This window comes from Bos taurus, chromosome 15, assembly GCF_002263795.3.
Source record: "Bos taurus isolate L1 Dominette 01449 registration number 42190680 breed Hereford chromosome 15, ARS-UCD2.0, whole genome shotgun sequence".
Classification (NCBI taxonomy): Eukaryota; Metazoa; Chordata; class Mammalia; order Artiodactyla; family Bovidae; genus Bos; species Bos taurus.
The window spans coordinates 68154227-68174841 of NC_037342.1; the positions used below are offsets into that span (position 1 = coordinate 68154227).

The 20615-nt window shown below is 39.2% G+C and overlaps 1 pseudogene; it reads right to left on the minus strand.

Annotated features, from left to right (window-relative positions):
* Window positions 1–16012: 16012 nt before the first annotated feature.
* LOC617085 (ATM interactor-like) lies at window positions 16013–19735 on the minus strand (annotated as a pseudogene).
* Between the last annotated feature and the right edge of the window lie 880 nt (window positions 19736–20615).

Genomic DNA, 20615 nt, shown 5'->3' on the forward strand with positions numbered 1-20615 from the left:
ACTTTGTAGCAGTTGATTATGGCAACCCTAGTAAATGAACATTAACTATTAAAAACTCTGGCCTAGAAATGGCATGCATCACTTCAGCTTGCATGCCATTGGCTAGAATTAGTCACATGACTTCACCCAACTGCAAGGGAGACCAGGAAATGTGGTCTAGCTGTGTTATATGCCCAGGATGAACTGAGAACCGTAACTTTTGGAGGATATTTACCATCTCTGCCTTAATAATATTTTAAATTATAAAGAAAAATAAATGATTCCATAAATAATTTTGAAAGAATTGATAATCTCTTTAAAGTAATTATTATAATATTAATACTTCAGTAGGGCTTTGAAGAAAATATACATGATTAAGAAAGATTAAAATCATCAACCAGACCTGGTGCTTAAGATCAGTTCAGTTCAGTTCAGTTCAGTCGCTCAGTCGTGTCCGACTCTGCAACCCCATGAATCGCAGCACGCCAGACCTCCCTGTCCATCACCAACTCCCAGAATTCACCCAGACTCACATCCATCGAGTCAGTGATGCCATCCAGCCATCTCATCCTCTGTCGTCCCCTTCTCCTCCTGCCCCTAATCCCTCCTAGCATCAGAGTCTTTTCCAATGAGTCAACTCTTCGCATGAGGTGGCCAAAGTATTAGAGTTTCAGCTTTAGCATCAGTCCTTCCAATGGACACCCAGGACTGATCTCCTTTAGGATGGACTGGTTGGACCTCCTTGCAGTCCAAGGGACTCTCAAGAGTCTTCTCCAACACCACAGTTCAAAAGCATCAATTCTTCGGTGCTCAGCTTTCTTCACAGTTCAACTCTCACATCCATACACGACCACTGAAAAACCATAGCCTTGACTAGACGGACCTTTGTTGGCAAAGTAATGTCTCTGCTTTTGAATATGCTATCTAGCTTGGTCATAACTTTCCTTCCAAGGAGTAAGCGTCTTTTAATTTCATGGTTGCAGTCACCATCTGCAGTGATTTTGGAGCCCAAAAAAATAAAGTCTGACACTGTTTCCACTGTTTCCTCATCTATTTCCCATGAAGTGATGGGACCAGATGCAATGATCTTCGTTTTCTGAATGTTGAGCTTTAAGCCAACTTTTTCATTCTCCACTTTACTTAAGATAGTAAGAAAAAATAGGAACTTTCACCCTCTCTTGGTAAAGTGTAAATATAGTTCCTCTGGTGAGCAGTCTGACGGTGTTTGACAAAATATATAGTAGCATATTCAATTTCTGAACAATCTCAGAGAATTTTTACCCTAAGAAGATGAAATAGAGAAGTATCCTTCAATTGAGAGCTTAGTAATCAAAGCGGAATACATATGTAAATTATCTTATTTTATTGATTTGATGATTGAAATATCCATTTGAAGAAATGGAAAAACTACCTACAACATACTTATGTATGGAAGCACCTTTACAAGGGTGTGTTTGGGGTGAATTCATATAAATATGAAATCCATTCATATTTATATCCATCCATATAAATATTTAATCTCCCTACATGTCTTTTAAGCTATATACCTGCCCATTTATGCTTATACACAAAGTGAAAGACCTACAAATACATTCACTAAAATATTCTAGAGGTTGTCTCCAAGATATGGTGGTCATGTCAGTTGATGTTTCTTTTGAATTACTTTTCTATATTGTTCAAAGTTTTGCCAGTGTATGCATCGCCTGTCCAAAGATCCTGTTTCGATCTAGGCTGTTTGTTTGCTTGTTTAAATGGCATTGGAACTCACTAAAATAGTGTGTCCATTGATGGATCACAGATGTGAATTATGCTCCAAGGTACATATTTCTCCAGTTTCAGAGCCAATTTGTCTCAGGCTGTCTGTAGCCACTAACCTGGGCATGACCCTCTTCAGAAACTCTCAGAGTGCAGGCCAAAGGACATTAGGTGTAGTGGCACACCCTGAGATCTTGAAAGAAAAGTTAGCACATGCAGCTCAAATATTGTATGGTGAAGATACCTAGGGAAGAGTTTAATCTGTTAAACAGGCTATTTTTCAACAGTGAATGTAAAACACATCTTGGTAGAAAAAGGACTCTGTAGAGATATCAGATCAGTTCTAGTTAAGATACTCAAAGAATGTAGGCAGTCAGCCCAAAGGAGCTTACACAGGTGTGCCTGGTAAGTAAAGTTCAGAGGTTGACCCAAATGGGTGTGACCTCATACATCAGATACATCTATCCATTCTGTGTTTGATGAGATATCCTGGTGGCATGGAAGCCAGCTTCAGGGTGGCTTTCTAATAGATTTTCTGCAAATTGGAACTGGCTTGATATATTTGATATAAAAATTTCCATTGAATTTTAAATCAGTTTGCATTATCACAAGAACTTTCAACATTATATGTGTCAAAAAAGAAAGGGCAGTGCTGTTAGAGTCTTTAAAAATAATTTCTAATGATGTAAATTTTTCAGTGGTTATGGAAAGGGTATTAAATATTTTATCACCTTTCTGTTTGAGCAAAGTTTCTCCTTGATGGTATCTTTCAAGAATTTCGAAGAGATCATCATTAAAAATCTTGATTAGGAAATTTCCTGTGAACATTTCAAATATAAAACCTTACATAAAAATTTTATGTGAGCAGAAGCATGCTCCCAATTTCTTATTTAAATATTTTATTTGAAAGTTTTATAAAAATATTTTTAATATTTCCAAATACTTCATGATTATTTTCTTATTATAATCACTACAACATTCTTATTGCAAATCCCATATGAAAATTCCACATTTTATTTTCTCTGATATCTCTACAAATATTATCAGTTTTTCTGAGTATTATTGTGGTGAGTAGATAGATGTATCATAAGGTGACCTCCACCTGCAATAGCCCCCACTTCTGGTATTCATGTTTTTGATAAATCCTCTCCCCTTGAATGTAGGTAAGACCTGTGGGTTGCTTCTAACCATAGACTATGACAATGGATTCCACTTTCATAGTTACGTTACATTATCTGGCAAAAGTGGGATGATGTCACTCTTGTGATTATTTTATGTTATATAAGACCCCATATTGCTAGTGGACTTGCTCTAGAGATTTTATTTTCTGGCTTGATGAGATAAGAAGTCATGTAAAGGAGGCCCATGAGGCAAGTAACTACAGGTAGCTTCTACGAAATGCAAATAGTCTCTGAGAGATGAGGGGTGTTCTAGGAAATGTCTAGGAGCTGAGGGTGGCTTCTAGATGACAGCCAGCTAGAATCCAGGCCTTCAGTCCTGCAGACAGAAGAACCTTCTGTAAACAACGTCAGAAGCAGATTCTTCTTGAGTTGAATCTCTGGGTGAGAATTTAATTTATCAGAACCTGAGCAGATGACCCAGCGAGGCTAACTGTGAGGTGAGAACTGGTTGATGTTTTAAGATGATAAGTTGGGTAATCTGCTACATAGCAATGAAAAGAGTTGTGTTGTGAATAGTTGGAAGAAACTGCACTAGATAAGCCTTAGTTACCTATAGGCAAACCATATACGTCAATACCAGTGAAATCCTCTGTTGAGTAAATTTCAGTCCTAAAGTTCAGTGTTCAGTCCTTATTATTACTTTCTATAGAAAAACTTCAGCAGTTTACATGACCATGTGTATCTAAGCATTTGTTGGCATCCCTCATGATTGTATCTCAATAGTCCCTGCATCAGCAATCCTGACTGTTTTTTTCTTCTATATATATATATTTTTTTCCTCCATGGATCCCTGTTGCCTGAAATTCGATCACTTTTTCTGCCATTTCCATCCAAGCACTGTGGTCATCTCAGCTGGTCTTTACTGATCTGAGAAAAGCCATTGCTATAACCACTAGTCTTTGCTGTTTCAATGCAAAGATCACTGAAGATTACAGCTCATTTCTGATGCATGTTGTCTAACATGAGGTGTAAGAAGGAAGCAATCTCTCATTAAATATGAAGAGAGATGACTCTGTGTTGTTATATTCAAATAAGGAAATCCCACAAGCTAATCCTATTGGCTAGTAAGTTTCAAGAAATAATGATATATTTTAGCTTACATTTATGTACTTTCTGATTTTTGTTCATGGGCTTCAGATGAAATTGTTGAGATAGGATCAGATTCCAGCTACCATGATATCTAAAGTGGTTCCAAATGTGTAGACTGGGGACCACAGACAGTCCCCTGAACCCTCCCAGCGTCGACATGGCTAAAACTGTTTTCATAATAATGCCAAGAAGGTGCTTACCTTTTTATTTCTATCATAAGTACACAAAGTTTTTGTGCATTTTATGTCTCTGTTTAATTCTTTATTAAATATGGAGAGATACAACCGGTGATAGATTTGTAAACTGGCTCACAAAAAACTCCCAATTTTTAACATTTTCAATTCAATTGCATCATGTGAATTTTCTGACCATGGCTGATTTCAAGCTACCAAGTAACATAACTGAATGCAAATTTGAGAAGAAAGGCTCACCAAGAATGAATGACTCTTTTTTTGCTCAGTACGAGCTGACCCCAGCATACTGCTGGCTGTAAACATCATAAACTGAGGATCTTTAGGATCTTCGATAATTTTTAAGAGTCCAAGTAGTCCTGAGATGAGAAAGTTTAAAAAGCACTGTTGTAGAGGTTCTGTTGAAGTTATCACAGAAGCCAGACTCCTTCATTCCTAATTCTCTTGGGAGAAATTCCACTTCTGTAATCTTTTCCACAAACTTCTAAATGTATTTATATCTGTTAACATCCCACTTTTGGTTTGAAATATTTTTCCATTAAGTACCCATAATGAAAATCAGGGAATGGAAAATGTCAGAGGAGGGGTTATCACCAAACCTCACTTTCAAGATGTACTTAGCGCTTACTTTCAGCTAAAAAACATCCCTGTAATATATTGTTGAATATAAAAATTGAACAAGCTCTTCATAAAATTTTGCAAAGTTATCTAATAATTCCTTCCTATAGAAGAGAAAAATGAACATATTCAACCCACTTGGTATCGAATGATTAGCTATAATCCAGACACTGTCCTCTATTCTGGAGAGGCAGTAGGTGATAAAATATACGAAGTCTGTGATCTCTTTGAACTCACATTCTAGTGAGGGAGAACAAAAAGTAGATAAACACACACAGGTAGAATACCGAATATGTAACAGGTAGTGCTACTTGTGAAATTATACACAACTGGGAAAAGGGCCAGTGAATGATGACGCAGGAGGTTATTTTTATGTGTTGATTCAGGAGGAGGATGCAGATAGGGCAAGAGCTGAGCAAAGACCTGAAAGAAGTGATGATATAAATCATGGAGTTAACTGATAGAAACAGAACACAATAGCTCTGAGGTTCAAGCGTGCTTTGTAGGTTTAAGGTTGATATACTGAAGAACACTTAAAGGGGAAGCCTTTGTCATCTAGGAAGATGTGCTTACATTTAGGAATGTGGGTCATTTATAAGTGGAAACAAGGAAATTGACCTTCAGAGAAGCAGAGAAACAGAAGGCCCCAGGCCAGTATGGTCTGAGGTGTGCACACCACAGATACGCACTAGTTGCCATAGCCCTGCAGGCACAGTGATATATTTATTACCACACCCAAGCATCTTCCAGGCAGCCCCATTGCACTGATTCACACTTGGGCCAGGTCACACCAGGATCATACAGCTGTTGATTCCATGACATTAGAAACCTGGGTAAATTGTTCCTACTTACAATACTTCTAGAGCAGTACACATAAACCTGGACAGTCATCCCAACATTTAATATTAATGTTTCCAGATTTGGCCTTTCCAGTGCTGTTACGTTGACTGGGGTTCTGTCTTCCCTTCATCTAGTTTATTTCCTGCTTGCCCATTGGTGTCATTTCAGAAATTGCATCCATGATACCTTCTTTCCTGTTCTTTAAGACATATCAACTGTTTCTAATCATACTCACTACACTCTGTACTTACTCTATTGTTTAACTACTAACCATGTAATGTAATCGAATATTTACATTCTTTATCTCCCACCAGGTTGTAAAATACTTAAAGTTGGTGCATGGAAACAGATTTAAATATGTACTGAGAGTGGGTGCTTAGCTGTGTATTTAACCATTATGTGTTGTGATTTGTAATTTCAAATAATAGATATTACGTTTTATCGAATCCATTATATAACCTTTGGAATAAGCTTTGAGAGAGAAGGTAATTTTGTCCTAGGTCACTCCTTGAGTTTGATAAGAAGTAAAAAAGTGACCAAGGTCTTGAAGCAACTCTATCCATATTTTTCCCCACATTACCAGGCTGTATTATCTCAATAAAGAAATAGGAAAAATATGTTTTAATCCTTTGGTATCACTCTGTTTTTTTAAGAATGCAAATTAAACTATTCTAAAATAGAATAACAAATGCATCTCCTTATCATCATACATCTATAGAGAAGAAAATGGAATATGCTTCTATAAAATGATTTCATATTCTTCATGAAAAATGCTACTGACAAATCTATTTTAAGTGCACAATTTCTATTTGTAAAGTAGAATAGGGAGAATTATTTTGAATATTTATCTGTCTACATGTTTTTTTCCTGCTTCAGAACTTTTGATTTTTAAGGTACTGCTTTATTTAACTATATTACTTTCTTTCTATTAGCTATCATTTCATCTCTTCCAGCTATTCCCTTATTTACCACTCGAGATCATAGTCAAAGCTATTTCATGTCAGAATCACAAAACCCTATTCACAACTATATAAACTCTTCATCTGTCAAATTGACAAATTCACATGTAAAAATCTTATTATTTTTCAACACACCCTTCCTTTAGTGAATAATTGCCAGACATTCAAATATATATTGCAGCTAGAAGATGTGAAATGCATTAATTACCACATTTTTGTTCCTTTTTTCAGGTCAACTCTGTTATATTTTGTTTTGACACGAAGGGATCTTTCTTCTTACACTAATATGTAAAACTATTAATTATATGTTGTTATTATACTACGGTACACAGTTGTTAATTCTGTCAGCATGTGGTCATCACCAGCTAAGAGCAGGATAGAATTTTGCACATTTCTTATCAGCATGCTCAGTGTTGGTCTTTTTGTGCTGTTAAAGAAATTAATGCATTGCTTGTGATATGTGCAGAATTGATAACCTTAGTGGTTGATAGGGAGTTACCGATCATTAGACCTCTGAATTGGTATTCAGGATTGGCAAAGTCATTTTCCTCTGTCAGATCTCAAACTTCTCATAAACTTTGTACCTCATTACCATAAGAGATAACAACTGCAAAGAATTTAGTGTCTTGAAAAAGGCAGAGGAAAAGAAGGGGGGGAAACCTAGTCTATGTACAAGTGAGTTGATTTAATAATGGAAGATAACCTCTTTCACTATAATCTCAAAGACTTCCTGTTTCTTCAATCATTTGTTATGCTATCTTGCCTATTTTTTTCCACTTCTGTTTCCCATATCTCAACATTATCTAGAAGCTTATGTTAAAGGATTAATTCATATTTGTATTTCATGAATTACGTTTGTAAACATTCTAAGACACTTACATGTGTGTATGTATGATGGATTAATAAGCAAGTTATTATACATCCAGTCTGATAATGGAAATAAGACATGGCCACTAAAAGAATCAGTAATGAGACTCTATTTGAGGGGAGATATTGAATACAGAAATAGATTTAAGGGACTAGATCTGATAGACAGTGTACCTGATGAACTATGGACAGAGAGTCATGACATTTTACAGGAGACAGGGATCAAGACCATGCCAGATGGAAAAGAAATGCAAAAAAGCAAAATGGCTGTCTGAGAAGGCCTTACAAATAGCTGTGAAAAGAGAACTGAAAAGCAAAGGAAAAAAGGAAAGATATAAGCATCTGAATGCAGAGTTCCAAAGAATAGCAAGGAGAGATAAGAAAGCCTTCCTCGGCGATCAGTGCAAAGAAAAAGAGGAAAAAAACAGAGTGGGAAAAACTAGAGATCTCGTCAAGAACATTAGAAATACCAAGGGAATATTTCATGCAAAGATGAGCCTGATAAACGACAGAAATGGTATGGACCTAACAGAAGCAGAAAATATTAAGAAGAGGTGGCAAGAATACACAGAAGAACTGTACAAAAAAGATCTTCACGACCCAGATAATCACGATGCTGTGATCACTGACCTAGAGCCAGACATCCTGGAATGTGAAGTCAAGTGAGTCTTGGAAAGCATCACTAAGAACAAAGCTAGTGGAGGTGATGGAATTCCAGTTGAGCTCTTTCAAATCCTGAAAGATGATGGTGTGAAAGTGTTGCACTCAATATGCCAGCAAATTTGGAAAACTCAGCAGTGGCCACAGGACTGGAAAAGGTCAGTTTTCATTCCAATCCCAAAGAAAGGCAATGCCAAAGAATGCTCAAACTACCGCACAATTGCACTCATCTCACATGCTAGTAAAGTAATGCTCAAAATTCTCCAAGCCAGGCTTCAGCAATACATGAACCGTGAACTTCCTGATGTTCAAGCTGGTTTTAGAAAAGGCAGAGGAGCCAGAGATCAAATTGCCAACATCCACTGGATCATCGAAAAAGCAAGAGAGTTCCAGAAAAACATCTAGTTCTGGTTTATTGACTATGCCAAAGCCTTTGACTGTGTAGATCACAATAAACTGTGGAAAATTCTGAAAGAGATGGGAATACCAGACCACCTGACCTGCCTCTTGAGAAACCTATAAGCAGGTCAGGAAGCCACAGTTAGAACTGGACATGGAACAACAGACTGGTTCCAAATGGGAAAAGGAGTATGTCAAGGCTGTATATTGTCACCCTGCTTATTTAACTTATATGCAGAGTACATCATGAGAAACGCTGGGCTGGAAGAAGCACAAGCTGGAATCAAGATTGCTGGGAGAAATATCAATAACCTCAGATATGCAGATGACACCACCCTTGTGGCAGAAAGTGAAGAGGAACTAAAAAGCCTCTTGATGAAGATGAAAGAGGAGAGTGAAAAAGTTGGCTTAAAGCTCAACATTCAGAAAACAAAGATCATGGCATCTGGTTCCATCACTTCATGGGAAATAGATGGGGAAACAGTGGAAACAGTGTCCGACTTTATTTTTGGGGCCTCCAAAATCACTACAGATGGTGATTGCAGCCATGAAATTAAAAGATGCTTACTCCTTGGAAGGAAAGTTATGACCAAGCTAGATAGCATATTCAAAAGCAGAGACATTACTTTGCCAACAAAGGTCCATCTAGTCAAGGCTACGGTTTTTCCAGTGGTCATGTATGTATGTGAAAGTTGGACTGTGAAGAAGGCTGAGTGCCGAAGAATTGATGCTTTTGAACTGTGGTGTTGGAGAAGACTCTTGAGAGTCCCTTGGACTGCAAGGAGATCCAACCAGTCCATTCTAAATGAGACCATTTCTGGGTGTTCATTGGAAGGATTGATGCTAAAGCTGAAACTCCAATACTTTGGCCACCTCATGTGAAGAGTTGACTCATTGGAAAAGACCCTGATGCTGGGAGGGATTGGGGGCAGGGGGAGAAGGGGACAACAGAGGATTAGATGGCTGGATGGCATCACCGACTCGATGCACATGAGTTTGAGTGAACACTGGGAGTTGGTGATGGACAGGGAGGCCTGGTGTGCTGCAATTCATGGTGTTGCAAAGAGTCAGACATGACTGAGCGACTGAACTGAACTGACTGAATAGTGAACAAAGACTTCATCTTATTGAGTAGTTTCATAATAAATTGTGGAGAGGAATAACCATATGTTGGCTGGGTATTTTGCAGAGAAAAGTATATATAAGCAGAAAGCATTTTAACATCAATATAGAACAGTCTTATGGACTCTATGGGAGAGGGAGAGGGTGGGAAGATTTGGGAGAATGGCATTGAAACATGTAAAATATCATGTATGAAATGAGATGCCAGTCCAGGTTCGATGCACGATACTGGATGCTTGGGGCTAGAGCATTGGGACGACCCAGAGGGATGGTATGGGGAGGGAGGAGGGAGGAGGGTTCAGGATGGGGAACACATGTATACCGGTGGCGGATTCATTTTGATATTTGGCAAAACTAATACAATTATGTAAAGTTTAAAAATAAAATAAAATTAAAAAAAAATCCTAGTAAGACTTTGAAGGCAAGATGAAATAATTATTGAAGTATGATAAAGTTATTAGTATTAAGGGCAGAGAGGGAGGTAATAGATCAAAGTGAGCCCAGATTTATTGAATAAAATGTTTAGATTCTAATTGGTAAGGAAATGTCATTTTTTGAAATTTTTAAAGAAAAGAATGAAGTGAAGTGAAGTGAAGTCGCTCAATCGTGTCCAACTTTTTGTGACCCTATGGACTGTAGCCCGCCAGGCTCCTCTGTCCATGGGATTTTCCAGGCAAGAGTGCTGGAGTGGGTTGCCATTTCCTTCTCCAGGGGATCTTCCTGACCCAGGAATTGAACCCGGGTCTCCCGCATTGCAGGCAGACGCTTTACCATCTGAGCCACCAGGGAAGCCTGGTGAAGAAAAGAATAGATGTAATCAAAGATTTGCTTTATTTACTGAAGTATATTACAAGGAACATAGAACTGGCATTTGGGAATTAATGCATCTTTCTCTAAATAGATGGGTGAAATTATGTAATTTATTTAAGGGTACAGTGTACTTAATGTACTTAATGCTCTATGCTTAGGAAGTGAGTTATGTAAAACAAGGCAAGAAGATATTATTTTTCAAATAAAGATATCTATGTCCATCTGAAGACAGATTCAATGGCTATTTGAATGGAAACACCTCAAGAACGTACTAGTGGATACACCACATTCAACTTAGTTTTGAAAGCCAGAATCATAGGAATGGCTCCCCCTTACCCAAAGATCATGGAATCTGTCCTCCCCTCCTCATGGATATTTTCATCAATTGATGATGATGACGTACACCCTGAACATTCTTTGTATTGAATAACAGAGGAAATACAGGTGGAGAAATATTTTACCATTTCTCGGCCCCTTACAATTTGACAGTTTCAACGACCCAGGTTCAGACAGATTAGTCAACCTCAGTGCCTTCTTCATACCACCATCCTGGAAGTTATGACCTGGTGAAGCAGATTGTACATGCTCCTTGCTGCTGCTGAGTTGCTTCAGTCGTGTCCGACTCTGTGTGACCCCATAGACAGCAGCCCACCAGGCTCCCCGCTCCCTGGGATTCTCCAGGCAAGAACACTGGAGTGGGTTGCCATTTCCTTCTCCAATGCATGAAAGTGAAAAGTGAAAGTGAAGTCACTCAGTCGTGTCTGACTCTTCGCGACCCCATGGACTGTAGCCTACCAGGTTCCTGCGTTCATGGGATTTTCCAGGCAAGAGTACTGGAGTGGGGTGCCATCGCCTTCTCCAGACATGCTCCCTACAAGGAGGAAAATCTCCCTCGTAAGAGTAAGAGTATTAAAAATGTGCTGGATCAGGGATTTCCCTGCTGGTCCAGGGGTTAGGACTTCCCTTTCCAATGCAGAGGGTGTGGATTCAGTCCCTGGTTGCGGAGCTCAGTTCCCACATGATTCCCAGCCAGGAAAAAAAAAAAAAAAAAAAAAACTAAAACAGAAGCAGTATTGTAGCAGATTCAGGAAAGACTTTAAAATGGTCAACATCAAAAAATATTAAAAAAAAATACTGGATCATATATATTGTAATAGAGATCTGATCCTTTTTATTCCATTGATTGGATTATGTAAGGGGCTAGGTAGAGATTAAAAAATTTACTCCCAGTCTGCTTGTATTTCAGAGCTTGATTCTATGTGATTTCCTCAAGGTGGCTTTCTCCAATCCTAAAGTGTATTGTCAGTACCTTTATGATGAAATCTCAGGATCTTTAATGGGCTCATTTGTGCTATGATTTCTAACAGGGTGATTGGCTGCATTATTTCTCATACTCTATGGTTATTAAATAATATGTCCCCCGAACATTCTTTGTATTGAATGCCAGAGGAAATACAGGCTGAAAATACTGTTTTATGAAAACCAGATTTTTGGTATTGTTTAGTCCCTAATTTGTGTCTGACTGTTTATAACCCCATGGGCTGTAGCCCATCAGCTTCCTCTGTCCATAGCATTTTCCAGGCAAGAATACTGGAGTGGGTGACCACTTCCTTCTCCAGGGGATCTTCCCAACCCAGGGATCAAACCCATGTTTCCTACATTGGCAAGTAGGTTCTTTACTACTGAGCCACCAGGGATGGTCATGATAACCAGACAGCTGAATCTGTTGCCTTAGCAGCCATAGTATTATCATCAGCAAAATTATTACATTTACTCATCTTATGAAGTGTTGGTCTGGATAGATGGGTTAGGCCAAGGTGACAACAAGCCCTGACTTTCTGTGTTTCCATCACATAAATTCTGATGAATCTGAGCAACACTCCAAGCTATGTTATCTTCTCTGGAGTGGCTTGGTAATTCAATTTTACAAAGACAACATGGGGACGTTCCAGTAAGTGCTATGGGAGGGGAAGAGAGAGGAGCAGTAACACTGCAGCGGTTAAGTCATTTGACCTAGAAGGGACACATGTCTCTTCCACTCACAGAACATTTGGCAGAACAAGCCATGTAGTCTTTCCTCTCATCAGGGGAAGTGTGTTCTTCCATGTTTCCACCAGCTGGAGAAAACTGGCTAGTGGTGTCATCATAGGTGAGGTTTTAATGAAAGTTATCTAACAGTGTCTTTCAAACTGTCAAATTCAGAGGACAGACACCAGATCTTATACCATTCTTGATGTTTTGTGGTCAAATATGTGTAAATTTTAATGAATATATTTAATCTTTTTTTTTTTTTATTCACAGCATAGGACAATGTTAGAAATAGTTTGAAATAGGTGTCAATCTGTATTTTTCACCTGGCCCTGTTTACTATACTTTATCTGTACCTGGATTCTAAACTTTAGCTAGGAGGTAGGTGCTTCAATATGAGAATGGATCACCCTGCCCCCAGTGATCTGGGTCAGGTGTGCACATAGTTGATTTTTGATTGGCTAATAGTGTTTGGCAATCAATAATTAAAATTCTAGTATAAATAGTTTCTATAGATACTCAAGCATGGAAACTGAAATAAGCACAAGATAAAGGAATGGGAAGTTAGAAAATCCTGTTGTATACAATTCTGATATGAAATCAATATAATATAGCATACTTATGCTATACTATTAATAATTACAATTAGACTACTGCAGTGGAGATTATGCTGCATTCTAAGTACAGTATTTCCTTTATTCTAAGATGCCACTGTTTTGTGATATACTATATTTTTTAATAGTTTAGAAAAAGAAGCAGTTTATATTAAGTGTAATTATAAAAACAATGAATTCAGAAAATTCTAAAATGCTGTATTTTTAGATATAAGGAAAGTTTTAGAATATAGAAAGCACAGATATCTGACTTAATTTCTCATGCAAAATATTTTCCTAATCATATTGTATTTTTATGCATTTTTGGATCAATTTTAATTTGCATGACTGTTGAAATAAATTAGATGAGAAGAGAAAATCGGCATACATTTCCTATAAAAGTCAGAAAATTTGCATCAGTTTGAATTCTTGCATGTCTATCCTAGGAGAAAAGTATCATTAGTAATCTCATTTAGCAAGTGAAGAAATAGGTTTGGAAAAGATGAAGCCTTTGCTCAAGTTCATGTAACTTTAAGTGGCAGGACCAGGGCGCTAACCAGTGCAGCCTTAATCTATCAACTGCTCTGTGTTTTTTCCATTAACCAGGTGAAGTGATGGCAATTTGCAAGTAACATCTTGCCTATGCTTTCCTCAATACACATTTACACCCACAGACCACTGCCCTGTCTCTTAGGCACTGTGTGTGTGAGTGAGCACGTGCGTGTGTTTTCATATATTCAGTACAAGAATTGTAATATTTAGTTCTTATTCAAACCAGTTTGTTTGATAAAAGTTCTAGGGTGAAAATGTTAAAAACTGACAGCATCTTTAGGTCAAAGGATAATTACAGTGAGAGATTAGTCACATTCTACCAGGTTAAGATGCCAATCTGGACTGAGAAGTTGCTCACAATTTTTCTCTGATTCTCTCATTAGGATAATGGTTCAGAAGCATTGCTGTTGTTATGACTGATGATTATTATCTATACATTTCTCCACATCTCTCAGTTTTGCCTTGGATCAAGTTAAAATAACACAAACTGTGCATTTGAACCATATAGTTTTGACATAGTAAAAACAATGGTGTTGCACTGTTGTCTTACGATGAGGTGTTTTGCAAGAAACATTTTTATTAAAATAATCTATGGAAAGATATTTTCTTCCATTATATTTAGTATCATATTTTAAGGACCCAAGGGAGAAATTTCCCTATCTCTTTTGGATTCTATACATAGGATAATGTTTTTAATCTTATTTATTGTTATGGATTCATGTAATTGATATGGCTTCTCCTATGGGGCCCACTCAAGTGTTACCTTGATGGTTTTCTCAAATGTCAACTCATAAGAAGAATATTTCTTTTTTTTTTTTTTAAGAAGAATATTTCTTAATCATTCATAAAGTAGTACTTCCACCCATCTGGTCCTAGAACTATTACTTGCTTATTCTATTGTTTTTCTCTTTATCACATGTAATCAATTAGATGTTTTTATATATATCTCTCTTCCTTCACTAAATAAGCTCCATCAAGGACTTTGCCATTTATTCATTATTTTATACCCAATGGGAAGCATAGTTCCTGAGATGCAATAGCAACTTATGAGTAAATGAATGTATGAATAAGCATGTATAATTTTTGTTTATCTGACCGTAATTTCTAAACTAGAATAGACAATGCTTCCTAAAGCCATCAGTGTCTTTTTTCTCAATGAGCAGTGAAAATTCTTTGTATGATACGATAATGATGGATACATGCCATTAAACATTTGTCCAAACTCATAGAATGTACAACAGGAAGAATGAACTGTAACTGTAACTGAAGATTCATCAACTGCAACAAAAATTGTAACACATGTACCACTTTGATGGGAAGATGTTGACATGGGGGATGCTATATTTATTTATTTATTATTCTGATTTATTTGCAACAAATCAGAACTATAAAGAAAAAAAATAAAACCCAAGATGTTTTCAGAAAAGTTGTTAATGAATTTCAAAATAATGATAAACAAAAATATGAGTTAGATGGAAAAGGAAGATTAATGACAAGAAAGGAGGTGTGAGGGGAAAAATAGTAATCGGCATTAAATGTAGCACATTATGAATTATACATTTCACAATCAAACTTGCCTCATTTGCTGACCTGTGTGATAGAACTTAAATTTTTGAAATGAAGGAAAAGAGGTGAGCACTCAGGATATCAAGAATAAGGATCATAACACTAAAACCAAATGCCTGGGAGAAACAATTTTTTAAGCTACATTAAATGTATCCTATTTAATTCTTCCAACCACATTGTATAACAATTAATTTTACTGGCCTGAGACTTTGTACTAGTATATACAGTACCTCTTTTGGTATCTGTGACCCCTCTGGAATCATTAAGTATATGTAGTGACCAAGGCATTATAAATGTCTTTTAATACAAGTTCATTTATTACTTGTCCCAAATAAGGGGACACAAATTCATCATTCTTTCCTTGATTCCTTTCCTTTATTACTCCACATGCATGTCTTTGGGAGTTATCCACTCCCTAGGATCTGTTTGCTATGTATGTGCATATGAAACTACCCTGGCCCTCTCTTTTGGAATTATTTCAGAAATATATATCCAGCTGCCAACTGAATATCTGTTTTTATCTCCCACATATTTAAACCCAATGCTTCCTAACCCAGTATCCATTCCCTTTCCCTCTCTACCTTCTTTTTTTTTTTTTCAGATCAACATCTTACATTTTATAATACACTCACAAATTTTTACAGAAATTTCACGTTTACAAGTACAAAAAGGCCAAGAACCTCGAAGAATTGAAGTAACTGTATCGTCAACTACGTTCAGTAGAGTTAATACTGTTGTCCCTGTTTTTCATCTTCTAAATCCAGAAGGGAACTGTGAATCCATCCCCCATGTGGACTCCACTTTCAGAAGCTGGAGACTGGGTGTAGTTCTGCACACGATTGGGTTTCAACAGAGCTGAACTGAGATTCCATCGTGTTCCAGGCCAGATCGGCCAGAAGAAAGTCATCCATTGCTGTCTGAGTTTCATTGCTGGTGAAGAATAAGCTTCCCAAAGTTTCGAAGCCAGAGTTCATGGTCTGTGTTTTGGCACTGTTCAACTGAACTTTGCTTTCCAGGGCAGGCAGGTTTTTTTTTTTTTTTTAATTTAATTTAATTTTATTTATTTTTCTTTTTTTTAAAATTTTATTTTATTTTTAAACTTTACATAATTGTATTAGTTTTGCCAAATATCAAAATGAATCCACCACAGGTATACATGTGTTCCCCATCCTGAACCCTCCTCCCTCCTCCCTCCTCATATCATCCCTCTGGGTCGTCCCAGTGCACTAGCCCCAAGCATCCAGTATTGTGCATCGAACCTGGACTGGCAACTTGTTTCTTACATGATATTTTACATGTTTCAATGTCATTCTCCCAAATCTTCCCACCCTCTCCCTCTCCCACAGAGTCCATAAGACTGTTCTATACATCAGTGTCTCTTTTGCTGTCTCGTACACTGGGTTATTGTTACCATCTTTCTAAATTCCATATATATGCGTTAGTATACTGTATTGGTGTTTTTCCTTCTGGCTTACTTCACTCTGTATAATAGGCTCCAGTTTCATCCACCTCATTAGAACTGATTCAAATGTATTCTTTTTAATGGCTGAGTAATACTCCATTGTGTATATGTACCACTGCTTTCTTATCCATTCATCTGCTGATGGACATCTAGGTTGCTTCCATGTCCTGGCTATTATAAACAGTGCTGTGATGAACATTGGGGTACACGTGTCTCTTTCCCTTCTGGTTTCCTCAGTGTGTATGCCCAGCAGTGGGATTGCTGACTCATAAGGCAGTTCTATTTCCAGTTTTTTAAGGAATCTCCACACTGTTCTCCACAGTGGCTGTACTAGTTTGCATTCCCACCAACAGTGTAAGAGGGTTCCCTTTTCTCCACACCCTCTCCAGCATTTATTGCTTGTAGACTTTTGGATCGCAGCCATTCTGACTGGCGTGAAATGGTACCTCATAGTGTTTTGATTTGCATTTCTCTGATAATGAGTGATGTTGAGCATCTTTTCATGTGTTTGTTAGCCATCTGTATGTCTTCTTTGGAGAAATGTCTATTTAGTTCTTTGGCCATTTTTTGATTGGGTCATTTATTTTTCTGGAGTTGAGCTGTAGGAGTTGCTTGTATATTTTTGAGATTAGTTGTTTGTCGGTTGCTTCATTTGCTATTATTTTCTCCCATTCTGAAGGCTGTCTTTTCACCTTGCTAATAGTTTCCTTTGATGTGCAGAAGCTTTTAAGGTTAATTAGGTCCCATTTGTTTATTTTTGCTTTTATTCCCAATATTCTGGGAGGTGGGTCATAGAGGATCCTGCTGTGATGTATGTCAGAGAGTGTTTTGCCTATGTTCTCCTCTAGGAGTTTTATAGTTTCTGGTCTTATGTTGAGATCTTTAATCCATTTTGAGTTTATTTTTGTGTATGGTGTTAGAAAGTGTTCTAGTTTCATTCTTTTACAAGTGGTTTACCAGATTTCCCAGCACCACTTGTTAAAAAGATTGTCTTTAATCCATTGTATATTCTTGCCTCCTTTGTCAAAGATAAGGTGTCCATACGTGCGTGGATTTAGCAATGGAGATTCCGTCAGTCTGGGTCTCTGTGTCAGATGAATCAGTACTCATGGAAAAGCTGTAGTGTTTCAGGATACTTCCCAGTGGCAGACAAGGGCTACTGTATAAAAAGAAGTTCAGGTCTGTCTGTGAGTATGTGTCAAACATCACAAGGCCTAAGAAGCTAGAATTCCCCTACAACTGTAGGCCTGGGCAGAAGGGTCTGCAAGGAAGAAGTCAGTTTGGGTTTCTATGTCCAGCGACTCCAAGACTGGCTCAGTGGTCATGATGCTAAGCTCACTCTCCTTGGTTTGCGTCTGTATATTTGAGGTTGAAAAGAACTCTTTGATATCAAAATCAATTGCAGGATTCTGGGTCAGATGGGACCTGGGTGTCAGGTCCAGTGTTTGTGTCAGACAAAAGACTACGATTGTCCAGCGTCTGACCAGGTAGGTTACTTGACAAGATGTTTTCTAGATCACTTAGTAAATCCATGGTTTGGGTCTGATTATCTGTCCTGTTCTGTGACGAAAGCATACTATTTGGTGCACTGAAGTTTATTACTGGTGTGGATTTCTCAATATCTTGGGTTAAAGTTTTAGGGTGGTTCTGAGGTAACAAGTCATGCATGAGTTACAGTCTCTGCTTCTAAGCTGCTCCTTATAATATTGTCTGTAGACATACCATATGATGAATGGACACTTTCAAAAATGTCTCCACACATTACAGCTTGGTCCATCTGTACTGGGTCATCTGCTGGACTTTGCATTCCACTGGTCTGAGTTTCTCTGGAGATCCCACCTGGCTGAAAACTGGCATCTATAAATGCATCAGTCTGAGCAGTGATGGATGAGGTTACCTTAGAACTGGGCAAAAAGTCTGAGTTTGAACACTAATGGGAAGGGAAACCTGGGAACCAAATGTCAAATCAGTTTGCGAACAGGACGCCAAAGAGGAGTCAGGGCTGGCCCACTGTGCAGACAAGCATGAACTGTGGTGTGGTGCAGGACAGGTCTGTCTGCACATTGATGGAAGACATGCTGTTCTTCTGACATGTGTTCCTGAGTTCTTGTAACGGGCTAAATGGACTTTTACCCAAGTTCACTTGAATACCTGTGCTAATCGGCTCAACAGCAACAGGATTTACAACTTTTGAAAGAGGGAGGCTCTCCTTGAGAGAGCAGGCTTCCGAATCCAGGCCGAGGATCAAGGTTCCAATGGACAAGGGCAGTAAGTGCACGGCACCGGGGGCAGAGCCCTGATGATCGACACCCAACACTACAGGCTGGGCTGAGGAGTCGGCTGTAGGCATAAAGACAGGCACAGGAGAAAACTGCATGATGGGGAGTTTAACCAAAGCCACTTGGGCTTTGGTAAAAGCAACTTCTGAGGGTACCGTGGAGCTGTTGTTTGGCATTAGAGCTGCAAGAGTCTTCAAACGAAGCCACCAGCTTTATTTCTGAAGTTCGTAGTTCTGGAGCGTCTGGTCGGCGAATTGGTTGGTTGCTCAGTGATTCAACGGTCTTCCTGGACAGCTTCCGGCTGTGCAGGCAGCTTTTCATTTTCCTTTCCTTACTAGGTGGATCCCTGGGTTCTGCAGGGATCTCATGGCCAGTTCTGTAGATGTGGGACTGTAACGCAGTGCTGCAGGCATAGGGACAGCCACACGTGCACTGGAAGGTCTTGCCACAATCCTCTGCATGTCTTTTCAAGTCCCATTCCGTGCCATACGAATTGCTACGCTTACTACATTTATGCTTCTTTTCAGCATGCATTTTCATAAAGTGCTATTTTACGAGAGAAAGTTGAGAAATTGGTCTGTCAGGGCCTCTAGGGCATCCTTCAATTGGACAACAGTAGAATTTCGGTACAGTTTTCAAATCTTTTCTTACTGTTTTGGATTTACTGTGCCATCCTGCAGGCGGTGGCTCTTGACCAGGTGCATGTTGAGCGCGGGGCTGTTGGGCAGGATCTTGCTGCAGCCGCGCACCTTGCACAGGATGTTGGTCCCCAGGGCCCAGGAAGCTCACTCACTGACCGCTGGATGAGCTCCCTGGCCGACGGCGCTGAACCCGCGGGCTGCTGCCTCGCCGCGGCGGTCGCGGCCTCAGCCTCCCCGGGGGTGGGGGGGTGGGGCACCCACAGGCCCGAGGCGGCGGCTCCCCTCTCGGCCGCCGGGACTGCCGGGGCCCCCGAGGCGAGAGCCGCGGGATCCGCCGCCGCAGAGGCCGCCATGGCTCTGGCCCCTCTCTACCTTCTTGTTCTTCACTGTTACCTGAGTACACGGAACCACCATCATCTAATTGTTCAAATTAGAAATATGAATGTATTTTGTGACTACTCTCTCCTCCTTATAATCATGTCTTGTTGTTTAGTCACTAAGTCGCATCGGGTTCTTTTGCAACCCTATGGGCTGTAGTCTGGCAGGATCCTCTGTACATGGGATTTCAGGCAAGAATACTGGAGAAGGTTGTCATTGCCTTCTCCAGGGGATCTTCCATCCCAGAGATCAAAACCATATCTCCTGCATTGCAGGCAGATTCTTTACCACGGAACCACCTGGGAAGCCCATAAAATCTGCCGCTGCTGCTGCTGCTAAGTCGCTTCAGTCGTGTCCGAATCTGTGTGACCCCATAGACGGCAGCCCACCAGGCTCCCCAGTCCCTGGGATTCTCCAGGCGAGAACACTGGAGTGGGTTGCCATTTCCTTCTCCAATGCAGGAAAGGGAAAAGTGAAAGTGAAGTCGCTCAGTCGTGTCCGACTCTTAGCGACCCTATGGACTGCAGCCTACTAGGCTTCTCCATCCATGGGATTTTCCAGGCAAAAGTACTGGAGTGGGCGCCATTGCCTTCTCCCATAATCAAGTCTGCTGCTGCTGCTGCTAGGTCGCTTCAGTCGTGTCCGA